At 44.3% G+C, this 16,300-nt stretch overlaps 1 protein-coding gene across 3 annotated transcripts in view; it reads right to left on the bottom strand.

Moving 5' to 3' along the window:
• Window positions 1-16,300, bottom strand: part of DENND2B (DENN domain containing 2B) — a gene marked incomplete at its 3' end in the record, with an annotated part of 108,757 nt that overhangs the window by 89,032 nt on the left and 3,425 nt on the right. For 2 of the 3 annotated variants that reach the window (XM_082845632.1, XM_082845630.1), the window contains exon 1: window positions 5,412-5,547. The exons of the other annotated variant lie outside the window; for it this stretch is intronic. Of the gene's footprint in view, window positions 1-5,411; window positions 5,548-16,300 lie in introns of those variants that run through there. 3 annotated transcript variants of the gene reach the window in all.

The raw sequence follows: 16,300 nt of genomic DNA on the forward strand, positions 1-16,300 counted from the left end.
CCAAGCTGCAAATGCTACCTTCTTAATGTCATATATGCACCTCCTCCATTCCCCTGCCACTCTGACCCAGACTTTATTACTGATTGCTGGACTTACTGCAATAATCTCCTAAAAACCATCTCCTTATTCCCAGTTTTACTTTCTTCAAATCTACTCTCTGCAATTCAGCCAAAGTGATCTTGCCAGCAGATTTAACCATATTGCTCCAGTGCTCAAATTCTTTTAGCAGCTCCACCGCCCACAGTAGTGCTTCTCAAAATGTGGTAAGGAATTGAATGGCAGGAACTCAACATTATATTACACAGAATTAAATGGCATGAAATCACAAGGTGATGGAGCCATTCACTTTGTAAATCTTTCAAACCTTCTCACTAGATTAAGAAGAAAGTCTCCACTTGCTGAGGGAGAGGGAGGGGAAAGGGGAGGGGGAAGGGAGAGGGAGAAGGGGAGGGAGGGAGAGGAGACATTCATAGGCAGCAGCATCTGGCAAACTTTTTTCAACATTTTTTGCTTTCCTTGTATTTACTTTAAAACTTATCTTCTGTGTATAGCAAGTTATATTGATTTTCCACTTTAAGAAAGTGAGACAATGTTTCCTTTTAAAATAAATTTAAGTTTGAAAGTTAGCTGACTTAAATATGTAAATAATAGTTCAGAGAGGCCATGATGATATTGTGAAGATGGTAGGCAATGAAAATTTAGTCTGCGGAAAACTGCCCTACAGTTTTAAAATTTAAATTAATCTGTGTGATTGTGGTGATTTCAAAACAAGCTTACAGATTGTTTGATATTTCTCTCCTTGAACTGGAAGGGCCTCTGTAAGTACCTCAAGGAACAGAATGTGGCCTATGTGAAGGTGCTTACCTTCCCAGGCTAGGTTAGATGGGGCCAGCAACCTCTGCCAGTCTCTAGGGCGCCGGCTTCCCAGTCCTGAGCCACCATGCTGGACGGGCCACAGGGAGCAATGATGGGAAGGGGGGTAGTAGGAGCCAGAGAGCTGAGGGGCCCCAGCTGCTTGAGTTTCCCCTGCTCAGGCACCACACATGGGAGTGACTGATTCTTCTGATGAGTCCAGCCCAGCCACCTTCTGAAAAAAAGTACGTGAGAAGAGCCCAAGCAAGACCCCCAAAACCATGCGAGATGATAATAAAATTATTGCTTAAACATGCACAATGTTTTGGGGTGACTTGGTACGCAGAACAATGGTAGATCCTGCCTTACAAGAGCTATTCCGACACCCATCTCTACAGTCTCATCTTAATGCTGCTCTCTCTGTCCTACTATGCACAGAAAAAATGACCAATTAGTAGTTATGTGCACATAACTTTGCACACACTGCTTCACTCTTCTCTGTCTCTGCATATGCTAATCCCTCTACCTGGAATGCCCCTCCTTGCCTTGTCCATTTCAAAAACAACGATTCATAGTGGCCAAAAGGTACAAACTAAAAAAAAAAAAAAATCCATTCATACTTCAAAATCTGAACCAGCACTATTCCCTCTGTGCAACTTTGCCCTTATCTTTCTCACTGTCTTCCCACCAGTGACTGAATTAATCCTTTCCTCCCCGTGCCACTGGGATAGTGGCATAATTCTCACAGTAGTGTACTGACCTTGTATATGTCTTGTCCAGTAAACAGTTATTTAGTTCCTTAGGGGTAGGGATTGTACGTCTGTATACAGCTGGTCCTCCAGGGTCTAATGAGTGTTTTGCTGATCTGAAGTAGTCTCTCCTTCTGCTTCCGTATTTGTCTACTTCCACTAAAAACACTTCCATCTAAGCTTCTGGCTGACAAGAGCAGAGATGACCCCAGGTCAATGCTGTTCTCTCCTTGGTCTCTCACACACTGACTTCCGGTTCCAGGATTTTACTTACTCTGACCTTGAATAAGGCTTTCTTTTCTGGGTTCACGACCCTTAGAAGCAGCAAGGCTCGGCTGCTAAAAGCTGACTTTTAAAACACAATTGGGGGGACCTATTAGTTGAGTACCTGGGACATAAGTGGGTCCTCAATAAACATTATTCCTCTTCCTTCTCTCACTTCAAAAATCTTCCTTAATCTGTCTTCTAGCAGCCAAGTTTCTTCATACTTTTTCCAGCAGCGCCCCTCCCACAGTCACACCCTCCCTGGGTCTTAAAATCCCTTCAGACTTGGCCCCTGAATCTCCTCAGCACCAAACTGCACTTATTTAACAGGCAATTGCCACCCTGCTCCCACCTCAGCTAGGCTGAGCTCATCACACCAGGTATAATTTAAGAGAGAGGCTTTTATGTCACCATCTAGGTCTAGTGTGTCAAATTCACTCGCATATAGGATTCACTGTCAAATTTTCAGAAGGGGAGTGATGCAATTATTCCAAAACATTATGAAAAGGAATCTGGCTGTGTTGCATAAGAATAATAGAAAACAAACAAACAAAAAAACAGGATTGGGAATCAGAAGACCTGGGTACAATTTCTTGATCTGAATCTCTCATTAAAGGCTTTTTCTTTTTTTTTTGTAAACTGAATCAGAAATGTTCCTCTATAAAAGTTGCAGAAAATGTTTTCAATGGTTATGGTACATAATATATAAGAAATATAAGAATTTGAATATAGGTAGCCTCACTCACTAAAAACACTAAAGTGAACAGAAATTTACAAATAGGAAAAAAGGTTATTTTTGGTTTTTTATCAATAAAAGTTAATTCCTACTTCACCCTACTACAAACTTAATTACAGTCGAAATGTAAAAACTGGAACCATAAAAACACTAGAAAAAATTAATTAATGATTTTTATAATTCTAATGAGTGAAGAAAATTTTTCAAAGCATGACACAAAATTCAACTCAAAAGCCATGAAGGGGGGAAAAAAAGCCATGAAGGAAAATATCATACATTGACCTACATAAAAATTTAAAACATGTGAAAGGCAAATAATTAGCACAAAGTCAAAAATTAAAATAAAACAAACTGAGGGGAAAAATACCAGCAATACATATGGCAAAGAGTTCTAATGTAATATGTATGTAAAAGCTCTTACAAATCAACAAGAAAAAATAATGACCAAATACAAAACTGGACAAAGTATTTGAACAGAAAATTCACATAAGAATAAGCACAACTGCCAGTGAGCATAAAAGGTATTCAATTTCACTAATAATTAAAGAAATCCTAAATAAAGCAACAATAAGAAAGCCTTTTTCACCTATCAGATTGGCAAAGATTGAAACACTCTGTAACGCTCATGTTGGCAAAGGTGTGGTGGAAACAGGCATTATAATATACTTTTTTTTTTTTTTTTAATTTATTTTTGGCTGCATTGGGTCTTTGTTGCTGCGTGCGGGCTTGCGGTGGCTTCTCTTGTTGTGGAGCACAAGCTCTAGGCCCGCAGGCTTCAGTAGTTGTAGCACACGGGCTCAGCAGTTGTGGCTTGCGGGCTCTAGAGCACAGGCTCAGTAGTTGTGGCGCACAGGCTTAGTTGCCCCACGGCATGTGGGATCTTCCCAGACCAGGGCTCGAACCCGTGTCCCCTGCATTGGCAGGCGGATTCTTAACCACTGCGTCACCAGGGAAGCCCTTCCATAATATACTTTTGATGAGAACTAAATTGATGCTACTTCTTTGGAAAGAAGTTTGACAATATTTACTAACATTTTAAAGGAGCATAAGCTTTAATCAGCAGATCTTCCCTTCTAGGAATTTTGCCTAAGGTAATACAAGTACTCAAACGCTTGGGCAAAGACAGCTATATACCGCTGTTTATTGCAGCACTGTTTATAATAGGAAAAACTGGAAATAACTCAAATGTCCATCAATAGAGGTTTGGTTAAATAAATTATGATACATCCACCTGAAGAAACAGAGTGCTGCTGTTAAAACTAATGTACTGACATGGAAAAACAGCCTAGGTAAATTATCAAGAGAAGAAATTTCAACCATTTTTTTTACTGTGTTAAAATATATATAAAAGTTGACATTTTAAGCATTTTTAAGTTTAAAATTCAGTGGCATTAATTACATTCACAATGTTGTGTGACCATCACCACTATTTCCGAACCTCTTTCACTCTCCCAAACAGAAACACTGTAACCACTAAGCAAGAGCTCCCAATTCTCCCCTCTCCCCAGGCTCCTGATAACCTCTACTCTATTTTCTGTCTCTATCAATTTGCCTATTATAGACATTTCATGTAAGCAGAATCATACAATATTTGTCCTATTATGTCTGATTTATTTCACTTAGCACAATGTTTTAAAGGTTCATCCCTGTTGTAGCATGTATCAGAATTTCATCCCTTTTACGGCTAATATTCCACTGTACGTATACACCACATTTTCGTTCATTCATTCATGGATGAACACTTGGGTTGTTTCCACCTGTGGGACAGTGAATAATGCTGCTATGAACACTGGCATAAAGTACCTGAGTTCCTGTTTTCACTTCTGTTGGGTTTACACCTGGGAGTGGAATTGCTGGGTCATATGGCAAGTTTTAGCTTTTTGAGGAACCAAAAGAATTCAGTCCCTCAACAACTGCACCACTTACATTCCCACCAGCAATGTATAAGGGTTCTAAATTCCTCCACACTGTCGCCAATGCTTTTTTTTCCTTTTCTTTTCTTTTATTAGAGTATAATCATTTTTTGTAAAACTAAAGTCGATGTATATACAAATGTATTGTAAGAAAAAAATCCATTGTTACACAACTGTTAACAATGATTATATTTCTGGGGCATGGGTTTACAGGATAGGTTCCTATTCAGACTTATTTATTTTTCTATTTTGTAAAAGTTTTTAGGACAAATGTATTGCTTTTGTTACCAAAAAAAAGGAAAACAATCTTAAACAAAAATTAGCCTGAGACAGTTTCATGCGTGCTTGCTAGTCTGAAACTGTAACACCTCACAGTTCTTGTGTTGTGTATACAGCAATGCCCTGAATCAGCAGCAGTGAAAAGATCTGAGTCCAGTCTTAGCTCTGCCACCCTGGGCACTCAGTTTTCTCACCGCTATGCTCTAATGCACCTAGGACCGGATCAGAGTTCCCAATCAGTATGCCAAGGATGGGTTACAGCTGTGCAGACTCCATCAACCCCTGGGGTAGCACCAGAGCTCAGGGTTACCAGCAGCCTCCTCCTTTTATCCCAGTGCACCTTACAAAAATCATCATTTTCTGTGGGTGCAGGGATATGAAAAAGGTTGGGCAGAGGTAAATCAGGTAACCTTTAATATCCCTTCCCACACTGAAGCAGAATTCTGGACTAACGACGGTAACTAAGAAAAGAAGAGCCCTGGGACAAATCTAAGAGTCACTGACCACGAAGGAGAGATGAAGATCCTCCCTCAAGGGGAGAAGCAAGCACAGGGAATCAAGAAATGAGAACTCCACGGAAGAGAAGGCAGCTTGTGTCTAATAAGTCTAATGTCTCACCTGAAGTCACAGGTCCTTGAGGAGATAGCCAGGGGCAGTGCCTGGAGCCATGCTGCTCTGGGAGAAGCATCCCGAAGTTACCTGCTTGGGCAGCAGACAAGCAAAAAACCTGACCTCTGTGGGAAGAGGCACTGAGGCCTGGCTAAGTGAAAGCCAAGTGAAACCCCCTGTCCAGGTGTTCTCAGCCTATCAGCTGGCAACTGTGGACTTTGCCCTTGAAATTCAACTCCCGGGCTAAAGAGATAATCTCCCAGGCATGTCCTGTGTAAACCTGGCTAATCAACAGAACACACTCAACGCTGAGCCTGCCTGCAGTCCCCGAAACAGTCCTGCCAACCAGGTAGCTGTGCTGAAGGGCAGGGGAGAGCTTATCCTGCCATTAAGGTCACCTATCCGAAAAGAATCACGTGCCCAGGACAGGCATTTTCCAAAAATCAGTCAACAGCTGTATAGAGACAAGCACACAGCGGAAAACCTCATGCAGAGGTGACAGGAATATTGTGAGAAGAGTCCTAGGGACAGAGGGCACGAACCTTGACCAGGCTTTGTTGATGTTATGGGGTTAGTGACCCAAGAGATTCTAAAGTGTAGACATGAAATTCTAAGTGAATGAAGAAGGCACACCAGTTAACATCTGGCCCTCTCACCCTCACTTGAATCTCAGCTGCTGAGCCTGTTAAGCAGTGGTTCCTAACCTCCAGAAGCAGCAGCAGCAACTTAGAAACCCGTTGAAAATGCAAATCCTCAGGCCCCACTTCAGACCTACTGAACTAGAAACAAGATTTCCAGGTGAGCTGGGGGCAGCTCACGTCTGAACACCACTGCTCTAAGGCCCTAGAGAGCTCTGTCATCTGGAGCACAGACCCTCCCTCCCCACCATCCAGCCTTCCCTTACAGTCTGCTTTAAATGAATTTTGGGGAACTGGAATATTACCTCTCTAGTTACACCCAATAAGACAGACAAGTTTCTTCCCACTCCAATTCTATCTTCCACATGGTCTCATAGGTTTCTTTTCTACCAACTAAACCCAGTTGTGTTCCTTTCCTGCTTTCAGAAGAACAACGATTCCCCAATTCCTGGAGGGTTCAAACACTTCAAGTTCTGACCTCCACCAATCTTTTCGGCCTCCCGCTAGCTCATCTGTGTGTCGCTGCTCATGGTAGGTGCGGGCTCAGTGAAGAGGTGCTGGAGATAAAAGCATTCTCTCAAGGAGTCTTTCCTAACCACAGAGCTTTTCCTTCAGAAGCAAAGTAGTTACTAAAACAGACAGGGATAGGGGAAACAGGAAAGCAGAATCCCATTACTTAAAAAAGAAATTCCTCTGTGTGTCAGGAATCCATGTTAAATCTGAAATTCAATCTCACCCTGCTCTGCCCTTCACAAACTATTCCATCTAGCCGGTGAACCAGGCTGAACACAGATCTCATGAACACCAAGGACTGAAAGTTTATAAACACCCTATACATTTTCATTTCAGAATCCTCACTCTTGATTTATAGAATCCAAAACAGGATCAGTCCCTTGAAATAGAAGTGTCTACCAACAGAAACTAGTCAATGTTCAATTCCCAGCAAGTGAAAGTTATGGCCTAACAAATTTCTTTCCTCAAACATTGCCAGCAAACTTGAAGACTCTAAAAGAGACCTGTGGGGCTTCCCTGGCGGCGCAGTGGTTGAGGGTCCGCCTGCCGATGCAGGGGACGCGGGTTCGTGCCCCGGTCCAGGAGGATCCCGCGTGCCACGGAGCGGCTGGGCCCGTGAGCCGTGGCCGCTGGGCCTGTGCGTCTGGGGCCTGTGCTCCGCGACGGGAGAGGCCACGGCAGTGAGAGGCCCGCGTACCGCAAAAAAAAAAAAAAAAAAAAGAGACCTGTGAACTAGAAAATCAGAGTTTACTTACAAATGCTAGTTTACTGACAAATTACTTAAATTTTCCAAAACCAAATTCCATCTTCTTACTACAAAATAGGGGGGATCATAATAGGACATCTAATGAGCTACTTGTGGAGTACTGATCAGAAAGATCACTCTTCCTACCCAGGTAAAGAGAGGTGATTCAGGCTGTTTCCAAGTCTTGTCACACACCCCACCCTCTCCAGGTTTTGATATGCACTGGTAGTCTCAATATTTAACCTGGTACTCCTTTCAGAAAAAGATGGAAAAAAAAAAAAAAAAAAAAAAACCTCACTCAACCCCACAAACATCCAAAATCTATCCTAGCTTCCAATGGACAGAAAGGAGAACATGACAGTAAACAACACTTAACAATTCAGGAAAAAAATGCTCATTAACTATTTTGTATAACTAAGAGGAGGTGGCATCAATCAGAGTGGGGATATAGAAAGAGCACATGCTTTGGAATCATACAGACTTAGATTTGGATTTTAACCAAGTTAGCCAGTCTGAGTTCCTCAGCTGTAGACAGCAGAATATCAACAAATTCGTTCATGGATTGTTGTGAGAATTTGCTAAAATGATGCAAGTGAAAACACCTAGTAAAACACAATGTCTAGAATAGAGTAAGCATTCATTCTACTAATGATATACCACAAATCTAAAATCTACAGAAATTTTTAAAACACATATTGATCCCAAGAATTATACAGAATTGAATTATATTTATTCAACTTCCTTTAGCTAATCATTTATGTGTCTATCCCCACTCCAGCTCCCTTCTATTTCCCCATATTTTGACACTTTATCCCTAGTTGTGCCACACCTAGAATACAGACCCCTCATACTGGTTTTCCAAACTCCTTACCATGGCCAAAAGGCTCTACCTGAACTAGCCTCTACCATCTTATACCCCCCTACATCCACCTGCCCCCTATATTCTAACAATGACGACTTTCTGTTCTCTCAACATGCCAAGCTCTTTCCTACCTCAGGGGCTTTGCCTTGCTGTTCCCTCTTCCAGGAATGTACTTTCCCCAAATCTTCACATTCACAGCTTCTTCTCATCCTTGAACTTGCAGCTCAAATGTCATCTTCTCAGAGAGGTCTCCTCTAACTTCTCTTTTGAAAATAGCTATCAAGTTCCTGTTTCTCGGGCTTCCCTGGTGCCACAGTGGTTAAGAATCCACCTACCAACACAGGGGACACAGGTTCGAACCCTGTCTAGGAAGATCCCACATGCCGCAGAGCAACTAAGCCCATGCACCACAACTATTGAGCCTGCACTCTAGAGCCTACGAGTCACAACTACTGAACCCGCATGCCACAGCTACTGGAGTACGTGCTCCGCAACAAGAGGAGCCACTGCAAGGAGAAGCCAGCACACCACAATGAAGAGCAGCCCCCACTCGCCGCAACTAGAGAAAGCCTGGGTGCAGCAACAAACACCCAACACAGCCAAAAATACACACACAAAATAAATAAATAAATAATTTTTTTTAAGTTCCTGTTTCTCTCTCTTTTATATCACCATTATTTCCTTCATGGCTCATATCACTATCTTTATCTCATTTATTGATTTGTGTGATTTTTTACTTACTGCCCCCCCATGACACAAGGACTTTGCTGTGTTAGTTACCTCTACATCCCCAGCATAGAGAACTGTGCCTAGAACAGGATGGCTACTCAATAAAGATGTACTGAATGAATGAATAAATAAAAAGTTTCTAAACAAGAGAGGCAGAGTTGGACACCCTCCCTGCCCCCTCAGTGGGATCTCAAGGAAAGAATGTAAATTAAGAGAAAGGGCTGGGGAGAAATAAACCCTTAGGGAACACAAATGGATAAATCATCCCAACTCCCCCACTGACAATAACTGCTATCGGGGCCAGGACGATGTCATAAGTGTTGCAATCTCCACAGCTTTCTTTTTCTCCCCACTAACTTTTCTTATTGTGGTAAAATACACGTAACTCCATGGTTTTCTCCTTTAGTTTCTACAGCTTCCCAGGGCTCAAATTCTTCCAGCAAAGCTATGGAGACATGTGACCTTGGGTATTTTTCAGATGAAAAGGAGTCTGGATAGCATTGCTTTTGAAACCCACCTGGGTTTACCAAACAGATGTGGGTTTTGAGATTTAAAAAAAAAAAAAAAAAAAAAAGAAGCTTTTCTACTTCCATTTAATGAGATTTAAATACAACAAAATTTTCCAGTTGTTCCTCATTGTTTTCTTTTTAATTTGACCCCTGCCACTTCCCTCTGGGCACTTACTCAGCGTTAAGAAAACCCACCGCCCTTCTTACCACCAGTATCCTCACAGCTGGCTCTCCCAGCACAGTTGAGCGGTAACCCAATCCTGAGCAGCAGTGATGACTCACAGCCCAGAGAGACCGGGTCCCACAGAGGACAGTGCTGCCCACTCCATTTCAAAAACAGCAATTTATCTGGCATTTCCACTTATGTTGGAACCCTAAGGGGTGAGTAAATCTGGGGGTTAGAGGGGGGCAAAGAAAATAAACTTCAGTGCTCTCTTTCTAGATTCCAAAGCCTCAGTTCTCTGAGTTAGTAAAGTCACAGACCTCAGACTGACAGTCAGTCACAGACTGACATTGCCAAGTTCAACTCAGCTACCCCAGGTACTTTCCTTTTGCATTCAAATACCACACTTCTTTATAGGTGCCAGGGTCAGTCAGGTTCTTTAGTTTCCTTTCCCTATTTGCATCCATTTGCCAAGTGACAAAGTATAGGTACACATGGGTCTGACCTTCTTATTCTTAGATCCCTACAAATGAGTACAAGGCCCCACGTGTGGTTTCTACACACTGTGGTCTTCACTTCTTTTTTTTTTTTTTTTTTTTTTGGCTGTATTGGGTCTTCATTGTGGTGCGCGGGCTTCTCATTGCGGTGGCTTCTCTCGTTGTGGAGCATGGGCTCCAGGCGCGAGGGCCTCAGTAGTTGTGGCGCACGGGCTCAGTTGCTCCGCGGCATGTGGGATCTTCCCGGCCCAGGGCTTGAACTCGTGTCCCCTGCATTGGCAGGCGGATTCCTAACCACTGTGCCACTAGGGAAGCCCTTCACTTCTTTTAATCACTCCTTCAGAACACACGATAGGTCAAAAATTGCTAAAAAACTAAATGAGGTAGGGGAGTCTGACATAACTCTGTGCCAAGAAAACTTACCTCCAGTAAGGAGTGTGAGGCATAGTGTTGGTAGCTGAAAGTACCATCAAGGCTGAGCGTCTCCTGATTGTACAGGGAGCTACTGTAGAGACTGAGCTCCTGCCTCTGGGAGCCTACAGAAGCAAAACTGCGGAAGAAATAAAATGTTTGACCCTAATCCACAGAGTTTGGTCTTCTAAAGCAAAAGGAACCTTAAATTATAAACAGCCTCATTCAAAGGGAAAATCTGTGAAGCACCTACTCCCAGGAACTCCCCATTCTGCCCTAGGCCAGCCTGGGTTCAGCAGGCCCATAAATTGGCACTGTTGATATGACCTTCCCAGACTCTAGCTCAACAAGAGATAACAACAAAGCTGAGAGCTTTGGTAGCACTCAAAGGAGATTTGAGGGACTTAAAACATGCTGCTAAATACGGCAGCAAAAGTTCCTGTTTCTTGCAGTTGAACAAGGAAATCTCTTTATAATTACACTTGTAGATAAGATGCACCAAGCTACTCGGTACTACTCCTTCTTGTGAGGAACAGGTTAGAACCTCCCCGTCCCAATCCACCGCTCCTCCGAGACTCGTCTCAGTGTTCACTGTCGGGGGCAAGTCTCACCTGGGGCTGTGGAGACAACGTGTCTCCTGGAAGATAAAGTGCCAGGAGCTTCTTATACAGCTCACTGTCTTAGCCACAACCATTTGCCTGGGGATAGTCACCACTCTTCGTTCCCTAGCTCTCTCTGCCCCTGAATTTACACTCTCCCTCAGCCCACTTCCCTTCTTCTTCTTTTGCCCAGGGCTCTGCCACAGAACATGCATTACTCATCAGAGAGGGTCCTTTCAACCTAGATGCTCCTTTGTTCCGCCAGATTCCCCCTCTGGTTTACATAATTCTTTACAAAAGCAAGGTACAAGAGCTATGACCTCTGTACTGACAGGGGACACTTACTACTGCCCTGCCGATACTAGATATCTGTCCAAGACATGGAGGAAGGGGATAGCGCCTCACATTTCTCAGCAGAACAAACTGCACAGACAGACTAGCCACTCAGAAACAAAGTCTGCTTGGCTTACAAGGGAATAATAAATATAACTATAGTGGCTCACATTGCATAAAGTGCTAGATACGAGGTGCTATTCTCAGCACTTGACATTTAGGCCTCACCACGACCCTATGAAATAGTACTATTACCACCTCCATTCTATAGAAGAGGGACTGGGGCATGGGAGGCTAAGTACCTTCCCCAAGGCAACAGAGCTGGGACGTGGCAGAGCCAGAATGTGAACCCCGACAGCCTGACCAGGCTCTAGACATCACTCTTTCATTGGATGGCTCTTCCCTTAACACACAGGTTTGTCTCTGAGCACAACTGGCTCACTCCAGACTCTAAAGGAGAGAGGGTCTGTCAAAAAACACTGCCAGTTTTCTCCACTGAGAGAAGGAAACAGTGTTGGCCGCATTTATTCACAGAGCTGGTCTAAGTCTTTACAGCAGAACAAATGAGTACTCCAAACATGTGTTGACCAAAATTTTTCCAGAGGCACTAAGTGAAACCACCACCTCCTTTCTTAATGACCTGGGAGACCTTCTAACTTACTAAGGGCTAGAGCCTCTCTGCAAGTTGTTGCAACCGAGCCCTATGCAGCTGAGAACAAGTTCCCAGTCTCCAAGTTATACGAACCAAGGCAAAATGCTTCTTAGAATCCAGCTGATGGGGTTAAAAAAAAAAGTTACCCAAATATGTTTTTAAGCAAAAATTAAGTATGTTGGTCAGTCTGAGGAAATAAAATGTATCAAATATTTTACTTAGCTTCATTGGACTTTAGGGAAATCTAGTTGGAAAGATAAGATAATGCATATCAAGAGTCAAGTCAGAATGTCAATGAAAACACTCAATCCAAACCTCCCACTTCCTGGAAGAGGAAACTGAAGCCTAGAGAAGCCAAGTTACTTCCCCAAGGTCACCCAGCAAGTCGTAGCTAGAGCCAGGACTAAAGCTCAGATCTGCTTACTACCTGGCCAGGGCTCTTTCTACTCCTGTGTGCGGGCAGAGAAGTTCTTAGGAGGGAGAGATCTCTAACAGCAGAAGCAGCTAGCATTTTTTTTTTTTTTTTTGCGGTACACGGGTCTCTCACTGTTGTGGTCTCTCCCGTTGCGGAGCACAGGCCCCGGACACGCAGGCTCAGCGGCCATGGCTCACGGGCCCAGCCGCTCCACGGCATGTGGGATCTTCCTGGACCGGGGCACGAACCTGTGTCCCCTGCATCGGCAGGCGGACTCCCAACCACTGCGCCACCAGGGAAGCCCCAGCAGCTAGCATTTTTTGAGAGCATATGTGTGCCAGAAACTAAGATAAGTGCTTTATGTAAATTATCTCATTTAACCCCTGCAACAGATCTTTAAGATGGGTAATATTACTCCCAATTTACAGATAAAGACACTAAGGTTTACAAAGGTTAGCTCCAGAGGTCCACAGATAGTAAGACGAAGTGCCAGACTATGAACCTCCAGAGCTGGCTGCAAAGCCTATGTTCTAAGCTGGGTCTTGAAGGATACAGGATAGAATTCATGGAAGCAGAGCTGAGGAGTGCTAGGGTAGCCAGTGTCCAGAGCACTGAGAGCAGCTTGGGAAGGGCCTCCAATGCTGCGTTAAGGGGGACCTCAAGGTCCTACCTGGGCCTGTAGGAAAGGGGCAAGCAAGAAGTAGTTCTAGACTCCCATGACTATGAAGGGTAAGCATCCTACAAGAGGGTAGAGCTGAGCCTATGAAGCTGGGTTGAGAAGGACCACGTCAGAAACTCTCCTGGGGTCTTGACAGAGAGATGAATAAAGTACAAAGTATACACTCCTTCTAAAAGAAGAATATGATTTGACTTTCCTAGCCTAGTAACCCCAACCTGATTAAGAGATTCCAGCCTAACTCTCTTCAAAGAGCTGCTCCAAGTTAATAATAATGGAAAGCACTGAACGTTTACTGTGTGCCAGGCACTGGGCTGAGAGCTTTACATGTATCATTTCATTCAATCCTCACCACAACTGTAACAAGCTAAGAGTTATTATTATATCCATTTTACAGATGCCTCACAGAAAACTGGGACTCAGAGAGATTAGATAAATTACCCAAGGTCACACAGCTAGTAAAGAGTAATGTCAGATTCTAAACCTGTGTTTATATGACCCCTGAGTTCCAGCCCTTAATCACTTCACTACACTGCATGTAAGATACTCTCATTATGTGCAAATAATTCCATCAGAGCTGCTCTAAGGCAGCACCATACACTCACTGAATATCTAATAGTCACTGAGAGTTGAACAAACACATTACAGGTTGACTCACTTAAAAGCAATCTATAAAACTCAGTTGTCAGAACTCCATAAGGGAGCCTGTGTTCCAAGACATGAATGAACATACCAAAATCAGTTCCTCAAACAAATCTAAAGAGTTCTAGAAACTAGCTGACTTTATAGTTTTCTTTCCAATTTTCCCATTTCCCTTTTCCCGTTCCCCACCCCCTGCACACACGCACCATGGTCAGACACTGTCAGAGAAGCCTCAAACACCCTCCTCCTATTTCCAGTCCTTTAGTGGGCTCTCTCCCATTACTCAAACAGTGCTTCAAATCAGAGTCTAAGAGTTGGACCCTCTTCCTTTTTCCCAGGCTAACGCATGAGATAGCCATTAACCCTATCATCAAAACCTAAAACTTCAGTAGGTCTGTGTTTCTTCTCAGTCACACGGACAGAGGCTCACACTGGGGAGGAAATAACTATACTACAACAAGTAATACAATATATATATGGGATAAATCCCACACTTGATACTTTTTTAGATCCTCCCCAGCTCTTGGCCCAGACCCTCTGTATTCACTGACTAAATGGGTAAACAGACCAAGAGAACATATGGGCACCAGAGATGTCTCTGGGCCCAAAGAGCAAATGAACAGGGGTGTTGACCGCAGTGCCAGCCGCTCCCACCCACTCCTGCCCTCCCAGTGCTTGTTAGGATCTACACAACACTGTCTCTTTGAGCCCCTGGGGGCGGGCCGGCATTCTGCTGTATCACGAAGGCCTCCTAGGTCAGCCCAGGTACACCCTCTATCACCCTTCCTGTCCCTGACAACTACCCTCTCCTCAATCCCCCTCCCAGGGCCTCTCTCCTGTTCCTTCTAGTAATCTTCCTACTGCTTCAGATCTTATCTCCCATAACCCTATGTTTATCTCCTTTTTCCCAGGTTCAAATAGTCCTTCATCCACTGTGACGCTTCCTATTAACCAATCTCCAGCTCACATACAAATCCCTTCAGTGACAAGTCACACAGAAAAAGAGTCTGGATCTTTGAGAAACAGGTGGTTTCATGACAAACTCTTAGGAACAGGTCAGCTTTGGTTAAGAAGGCTTCATATCCTGATTGCATATAATTCACCCTTTATAGAGACAGTGCAATCTAAGATTCAGGCAGTTTTCAGAGAAGAGTATTGTGATCATTTCAACAGCCCCTCAACAGCAGTATACCTGAGCCAAAAAAAATGAGAAGGGATCTTTGGAGAAATCCTTCAATAAGGTAGTCTAGACTCATTCAGCATCTTCCTCTCCCCTCAAAACACACATACACACATACACACGTGCAGGCCAGTTTTCTAGGGCCCATGGCTAGAAACAGAGACCCTGGATTTTTTCTATCAGACAATATATCACGTGGCATGTTCCCCTCAGATGGATACACCCGCATTTCACCCCACCCACCTATTGGGACAGGTGCACAGAGCAGCTTCTCCCCAGCATAAAAGAGATGCACAGTCTCCCTCCCCACCCCCAGAAGAAGCCACTCACTAGTGCAAGTTTTCCCACAGAAAGAGAACTCTCTGCAGACCATGGCAGGTGGTCTTTTTTTTTTCTTTCATGCCCTCCTGGCCCCTTTTCCACTTTCGCATGGTTCCTGCGAGGCCCCCTCCCTACAGCCTGCTCTCCCAAGCTAAGGTGGAGGGACAGAAGGAAGACAAGCCAAAGCCGTGCAGGGCTGCTGCCCGGCCTCCCCCAGGCTCCACACACGTTCCCTTTGCTTGGCTGCCTCAGCAAACTCTCTTGGGCCCAACATGAGAAATCAGGAGTCTCCAGGGCAGTGACAGGTAACAGCTAAGAGAAGCAACAGGATGACATGCTCTCAGCCTCTCAGTCCTGCCAGCCTGCAGGGAGGTGCTTTGGACAGCCCAGGACTCAGACCCTCTACCTGTCTCAGGTTCCTACCTCCCGGAAGTAGTCATTAGAATCAGGTGAGGTGGGGACGGGACGCAGCCTTTCTTAGTCCCGGGCCAGCAGTGTGGCTGTGATATCTGGAGTTGTGGTGCCCGTCCAAATGGTACACCCAAGCCCTGCATTCCAGGGACAGGGGCAGAGCCAGCAGAACTGAGGACGGCCTTGGCCTGTCCTCCAAAGTATTTCAGAATTGCAACTTCCCTGGGTAACTGATTATTCTAATTTTACAGAGAGAAGGAGCCCAGGGGGAGAGAGTGCAGGAAGAGGAGTAAAGGAAGGGGGAGAGAGGGAGTAAGAACAGGAATGTTACTTTTTCATCCTTAAGGAACAGGGAGGGATCCGATTTGTGACTCAGCTCTGGGAAACTGGACTGACAAGGAGTGGGGAACAGCTGCAGCCCCAAGCTAAGCTGTGGACAGCTTCCCCTCAGGCTGGAGAGGCTGCTGTGACAAGATTCACCTGGAAAAAAGGCTCCGTTATTTTAAAAAAAAAAAAAAAAATCTGTCTGTTCAGGGGCTTCTTCCAAGGCACTACTCCAGGGCCTGGCTGGCAGGTGTGCCCTTGCCCTACAACAAAAGCTG

Source organism: Leucopleurus acutus (genome assembly GCF_964270905.1).
Source record: "Leucopleurus acutus genome assembly, chromosome: 8".
NCBI lineage: Eukaryota > Metazoa > Chordata > Mammalia > Artiodactyla > Delphinidae > Leucopleurus > Leucopleurus acutus.